This window comes from Oenanthe melanoleuca, chromosome 1A (genome assembly GCF_029582105.1).
Source record: "Oenanthe melanoleuca isolate GR-GAL-2019-014 chromosome 1A, OMel1.0, whole genome shotgun sequence".
In the NCBI taxonomy this organism is placed as follows: Eukaryota; Metazoa; Chordata; class Aves; order Passeriformes; family Muscicapidae; genus Oenanthe; species Oenanthe melanoleuca.
Window position 1 is genome coordinate 56,813,040 of NC_079334.1, and position 7,569 is coordinate 56,820,608.

Sequence of the window (7,569 nt, forward strand, 5' to 3'; positions counted from 1 at the left end):
TCTGAGACCATTAGAGCTGCAGCCTAAGGGCCCCTCCACAGCTGCATGGTGATTCTCATGCTCCCACACTGCAGATACAGCAGGTTCATGGTCACTGATTCAGTTGAGATTACTCTGGCATTTATAGAAAAAATGGCATTGGAGATACTCTACAGGTACAGGCTGGGATATGGGACACTGAGGTAGGAAGTGCCTGAAAGAGTTAATCTGAACAGCTCAATCTGACCTCCTGGTAGGACTGTGCTCAGCTGAGATGTTACTGATTTATGTCAGCAGGAGCAAGATCCAGTGAAGAACTAAGTTTTTATTACTGTTATTGCAGATTCTGGAAATATCATTAACAAAAATCACCCGTGCAAATACAGCTGGGCTGAGAGGGGCTTCTGGAGATACATTTCCATAAAGGGAGCTGAACTTTGAATGTAACCTCCTGTGGACAGTACTTGATGAATTCAGCTCACTCATCAAGCCACAGTTCATTAATGGAAACCATTTATAAAAAAATGAAATAATTTACAGTATTTAGAAATGTAGAAAGTAGTTGCTATTTTTGTATTATCTCCAAAGATTTCATTGGCTGTTTATTCAGAATTTGTCTTTCTAAATCAAAAGTTCTTACCTCTTGCTCTTTATTTTTAACTGAAATTTTAGGTGCTGCATCTAAATGACTTCTTCTTTTTCCAACAAATTTTACAAAAACTCTCCTTCCATATTCACAAATCCTTGCTTACCTCTTTACTTTGCAGAACAAAATATTTATGAAGATATTTAAGACATTATTTATCAGAATTACCAATGACAAAACAATAATGAGATTACTTTGGAGAAGTTTGTGTATATTCAAGATGTACCAGTGATGTACCAGTCTTTAGGGTGCTTGAGTAACACCATCAAGATTTTCTCTATCCACAACCATGCAGGTTAGAAAAATGCTATTTTTCAAAGAAAGCTGAAAGTGGCAGCCAATATCCTAATCATAGTTTTGGGAACAGCAGGAAAACCACTGGCAGGTTACTGAGGGATGGCAGAACTCTCACAGCTCCTTGAGAGAAAATTGACCCTGCCTGAGCAGGTAGCTCACAGCAATGCCTGTGCTTCGTGTGCCCAGACTTCAGACAGTTTGAAGATCTACTAAGTTGCTAATGGACAAATACTCATATTGGTAAATCTCCCATGTAATTACACTGATCAAAGTTAGTGATGTTATACTACTAATGCTGTCCACAAATTTCACAGAATCACAGAATCACTAGGTTGGAAGAGACCTCCAAGATCATCGAGTCCAACCCACGCCCTAACACCTCAACTAAACCACTGCACATCCAGTCTTTTTAAATACATCCAGGAATGGTGACTCCACCACCTCCCCAGGCAATTCCAGTACTTGATCACTCTTTCCTTAAAAATAGAATGTATCATTCTGTTTAGTCCTGTTTGGTTGCTTGTTTTACTTTATCAAAGAGAAATGTTATCACTTTTTGAAAGGAAAATACTGGAATATAACCACTAGTTATTGTTTCTTGGAGAGCTGACCTCCTTTCCCACTCCAGTGCCACACTGAACAGTGGCTATTAGAATTGAAGTGCCTCATCCAACAAAGTGTTTCAGCAAAGAGTCATATTCGCTTCATTATGGAGCTGTAACCACAGAGCCCAATCTATTTCAGTAGGAAAATAATTGTTGCTTGATTTTTCCCATCTGTGTCTGATCCCTAAATATGTATTATAAAGTTCCCTAGAGAAAGTATAACAGCCAACAGTGTTCTAATTTTAGCAGCATAATGAAATCATGTTCTTACCAGATACTACTCCCAGCAAAATTAGGAAAAGGAGGTTGCTCTTCATTGTCTTTACGACCCTGTTCTTCATGTTCCCAGGATGCAAACTGAAGGAAGATCACAGTATGTTTTCCCCAGTTTACATCAGCTCCACCTAAATTCTTCCTCTTTTTCATGTTGTGCAGTGAGAAATGAAACACAGGACCTGTGTCTCTAAGGGAGTTTCCAAACACCATCAGCTTGTTTGCTTGTCAGGGAACTGCTCCTTGCTGACACTTTGTTCACAGCCCTGGCCTGTTCTTGGGAAAGCAGTCACTAATTGTCCTTTCACTATAATTGTTTTATTCAGTGAAGCATTATGAAGAGAATCTAGTATGTTTTAAACCTGGCAATGCCACGCTGCTTTCACCACTCTGGCCAAGAGGTGTTCTCTTCACACACTTCACACATGATTAAATACTCATGGTTTTTTTTACCCAAACCAAGAACCTGACAGTTTCTTATTTTTCTGACTACCAGAGAATCACTCATGCCACACATACTACATACTTGGAGGTGAGGCATGTGTACATGATACAGCCTTGGTGTAGCTGTCTCAGGAGCAGCATGGACCCCACAGAAGTGCACTGGTTCCCTTAGATTAGGTATTTAACTTGCTAGCCCACAATACAACCAACACTTTTTTTAATTATGGGCAGTCCTAGTGTTATTTCATGGAGCATAGGAGAGAAGTGACACTAATAGTGGAACTGGATGCAATATGGGTGCATCAGAAATGACTCATAGAATAATTGAGCCTGGAAGGGACCTCTGGAGGTCACCTAGTCAAATATCCTGCTCAGAGCAGGCTTAATTAAATCAGGTTGCTCAGGGATTCATCTAGTTGATTCTCAACATCTCTGCACAAGCTTATCAGTTCTGCTAAGAGGCAGAATTTTGAGATTCAGATTTAACACAGCTGTGGAGAACCCTGACTGATTTGTGATCTAAGCTGGCATCTCTAGATGTTTCTGCATGACTGTCTGTGGTTGTCCCACTGAAAGCTGACAGTAGCTCAGAAAGTTCTGTTCCATGCTCCTGTGTTTTGTGTAGCATGAATATGTTAATTGAACATGCTGAACATGAGCAGCCAGTTTAACACCAGGGCAGGCATTGCCTCTGGTTGCTGCATTCACACCTTAGGCTGTGGTACCTACCTGGCCTGGAGAATTCTGCTGACACAATGGACCTGGAAAAGATGCACCAGTAAAGCTTACTGATTGGATCTGAACCATACCTACATCAGATACTGATTGTAGGGATCATGAGAAATACTCATTTGATGGCTAATCTGCATCTATTTTAAAGTGCTTCTAGGACCTTGTAATGGTCTAAAGTGGATGTGGCCACATCATATCATCTGGTAACACAACCTGTAGTACCAAGGAAGCTGATCTTCCTTTATCCCAGGAAATGTGTACCTAGACTCCATGTTAGTAAAAAAAAAGTGTATGGAAAATCTGACTCTCAAATGACCTAGTTATGCTGATAATAATGTAAATATATTTATCTTGTCAAAAAATTGTAACCTGCCCCTTTATCTACCAGATCATTGCCCATCCCTTTATATGCATTTCCTGAGTTCACAAAGAAGCTTTTGATCTGACTGGACACCTCACAAAGATGAGGTCTGTGTGCACAGGCATGGACCAGGCTTGTACAATGTGGTGTCTTGTATAGTGATCTTCTACTGATTACCAGAACACTGTAAAACTGCTGCTAGCTTTGTTCTCTCTTTTTACTTGCAATGTATAATCTACCTCATTATAAGCCTGTTTCTTTATGTCTTGAAAAGAAGACAGAAACCTGTCTTTCAGATACTTTTCTAAATTTGTTTAGTATCTGCTTTCAGTGATAGAACTGATTCTGTCCTATGCTCTGAATAGCCAAGCCTTCTCCAGAATTCAGAGGTCATGATTTTATCCTTTATTTTCTGTCTTTCTTTTTTTCCTTAGTCTGGAAAGGGAGGAGGGGGGATTGTTTTTGGTGTGGCATGAGGTGATTTTTTCTTCCTATAAATACATTTCTCAGCTCCTTTGTTTTGACCCTCCTCCTGACAGCATACACAGATTTACTTTAAGTAAGGATTCAAAGTCCATAAACATAAACCAGACATTATTTATGATATAGACACTATAAAGAGATATTAGAGTATGAGAGATGTGTATGGGAAAGGCATCTGGAATATACACATGCTTGAAATGCTAGCCTGTCCCCAATTTCACCTGGAAATGCAATGGGTAATTGTTTCAGGTACTAAGTGAATACCCATGGAGTAGTTAATAACTGCTTTTCCTCTAAATATGTCTCCAGGGCTTTCAGGTATTTCCTGTTAAGTCTCATGGTTCAAGCATGTTGTGAGGAGACTGTAAAGGTGACCATGGAGATGGGGGAGAGCCAAGCACAGCAAGCAGGAAGGAGAGTGTGGAGAGCAGCTCATATGGGTGGAGTAAGGGTGAGCAGAAAGGGCTCTGGTTCTTTCTTCTTCCTTGAGTCATTTACAGTGGTCTCATTACTTTCCTTAGATCCTTCATTTCTTATCTCCTCCAAGTGGATTTCTGTGGTTCTCTGATTCAACCTGCCAGGCTGTGAGATATGAAGTGAAATGGCAGCAGAATTAAAAGAGATCCCAGAAGAGGTTGAAAATCAAGTTAAAAAAAGCACACGAGCTGGTTAGGAACAGGTGAGTTAGGAAAAGTTGAGCAAGGCAGAAATTCACTGGCAAGTCAAGCAACAGCAGCACTTACACTGCAAGGAGGTCAGGAATGAGCTTCCTGGGAATATAAAGCAACTAGATGAAGAGTGGTTAAGGCAACACAAGCAAGAATACAACTAGGGAGTTTTCAGACAAAATAGAGGGAACATTAATTTTGGAGCAAACGAAGAGGTAAAAAAAGAAAAAAAGGGGGGTGTAATTATTTGGTTTCAAGATGATTTTCAACTTTATTTGGGTGCTTTGGAGCAAAACAAAATTGCACTTCTGAAAAAAGGTCTTCTGGATAATCAGATAAAGTGGAGAATATGAGGAAGATGCAACATCTTTCAAGAGATTAAAGAATCCTAGTTCCAAGGAAAAGATCAACAGATGCAAGTATGACAGAATGCACTGGTCTTAGGTTGGGATATGGAGAGAAAAAACATGGGAAGTGAGGATTGTGAGGTGGGAGAGAGCATAACTTGATGTGCAAGCTTCTAATTGCCTGTCCTCAGGAAAGTGAGGGATTTCAACAGAGGCCAGCTTCAGAGAAGTAATCTACTTACATAACAAAATGGGTGGGTGCAGAATGTTCAATTGTTTTCTATGCATTTAATTCTCAATTGACTTCCAATCTGTCTACATGAAGAAAATGTTCTCTTACTTTTCAAACACATCAGAGGCTCAAGACATAACTTTCCCATTAATGATTATTTCAGCCAGAGTAGTGGCTCCCTACTCTTTAGCCAACTCACAGGAAAATAGATGTTTTGCTACTACTGTGGTAATCACTCACCAAAAATTAAGCAGCCTAAGGAGAATTTTTATACACCTGATTCAACCTCAGTTTATGATTATTTCTTATTGTTGTTTCATTAATTGTGTTACTGAGAATGTCAGGCTTTCTTTTCATTTCCTTTTCCTTTAAACATTATAGTTTCTCCATCCACTGCCTTGGTAACCTTCCCTAAAATATTAAAACAGTACCTTAGCATTCTACAGCAGAAACTTGTGCACCATTTCCTTCAATTTCTCAGCTAAAAAACTCCTCTGTACAATTTCTGAGTGGAAAGAACAAACTAAAAGTAGATGTTACTAACAAGTATTTTGTGTTTTATGATTTGAGATGGATAACGTTGTGTTGTGATGTAGAACATTTGGTGCCTGCAAGAAATTATATCTCTTGTCCATACCAGATATGTGTAACACTTGAATTTTAATCATGTAAAATGAACTAAGTTCTAGTGCCAGTAAAGATACAGTGAAAAATGTGTTGAGGCCAATTAACTCTTCTTTCTGCATTTCCTGGTTATTGGATGAGGGCCTGAACCCATGCAGCAATACTTTGTACCTCATGACACAGTATTTACTGCATATTACACATTTGTTATTGTAATTGCTTGGCCACCTGAGCTGTTTGGTAAATATATAAACCAGGTTGTGAATAGAAAAAGATGCAAGTGCAACAAGAAAGAATGCTCTGGGAAAACATGGGTACACAAACTCTAAGGTTTCTATGTACACGGTGTGATGCACTTCATTTAGTCTAGTATTTTATTGTATTATCAAGAATTATTTAAACAGGCCATTGCATCATGAAACATGAAATACCTTGCCTGTTTTATCAACAAAAGGCTGATTTGATTATTTTTGCAAAAGCAACCTTGCATTTTAGGACACATAAAATATTACTGACTTTGAAAAAACAACCCACAGAAAAGTGTGCAACTAGCAGAAAAGGCTGGGCATGGGGTGAAGGTTCAAGTGGTGGAGTTTCACATGGAGATAGATGGGTTCATCCTTTTTTTTTTTTTTCCCACACCTTCCATCCTTTGAACAAGAGGAGCAAGAATAATTCACTACTTCCTAACAGTGTGAAATTTTGTTTGTTTACAGTTTTAAGAACTTTGAGATATTCAGCTGGGCTCTGGAGCTCTCCAGCAGACCAGAAGAGGGGTGTGGTATGTAAGGAGGGATATTTTACTCTCCACTCTCGTTTCAGAGTACTTACTTATTGGAAAATCATTATAATGATCATGGTCTCACAAAAATCAATGACAAACCTGATTTTGAAAGGAGCAATTTCAGTAGACCTGGCCCTCAATAAAGTGGTACAAAGGCAAAAAATCTTAATCATGAAAGTAGATAGGCAATATTCATTGCTGGCCCTGTTCCTTACTGTCCATAAGCTGTTTGACTAGAGAAAACCTTTAGAAATATCACACAAAGTTAGGGTTAAATCCATCTGGGTACAGACACAGAATTACTCTTTTACTGTTGCTGAGTTTAGATTATGCTGATTTTATATGAGAACCAAACATGAGTGGAAAAAATAACCCACTTACAATTGACATGATGCAATATTCTATCTGAGTAATGACTTGACTGAATCTGCCACTACATTAATACACAAAAGGCAGCAGGAAACCAGTGCAATATTCCAGATGTATAGATTTCTTGCTTGTGGATTTGAGCATCAACATCATAGAACAGCCTGAGACCATAACAGCTTCCTTAATGAAACAGAAGATCCCACACAGTAAACCAGTGTCCAATAAATGTTTTGACAGAGAACTATGAAGCTGTAAAGGTAGGTGGATGAATGCACAGAGATTTTAAAAAGCCCTGCAGCCCAGATTGAGTTTAGTCACATAAAACCTGGCTGTTACAATATGAGCTACGTGGGTGATAACAAGGAAATAAGGTCAGGATTTGTCCCTTTGCTGTGTACGGCTCCCCTGACCATTGCAGGAGCTGAGGGAATATTGCCATCTAGTGCCACACAGAAATCCAGCTGTCTAAACAGAAAAGAATAATTTAATTCATGCAGGCAATGGTTACAAAGCATCCTAAAACCAGGAATATCATTTTGGTCAGTGTTTTTGCCAGGCTTGTTATTAGAAATAGTACATTTTCTTTAAAAAAATGACTGTGTTTTGTGAGCTGAGTCATACACTTTAGAGGAAAGACCCTGCTCTGTTGTTCTGAGGTTGTGAAAAAAGTGCAAAATATTCTCACAGTAGCTGCCAGAATGATGGGATGCAGTTGAGGATGTGAT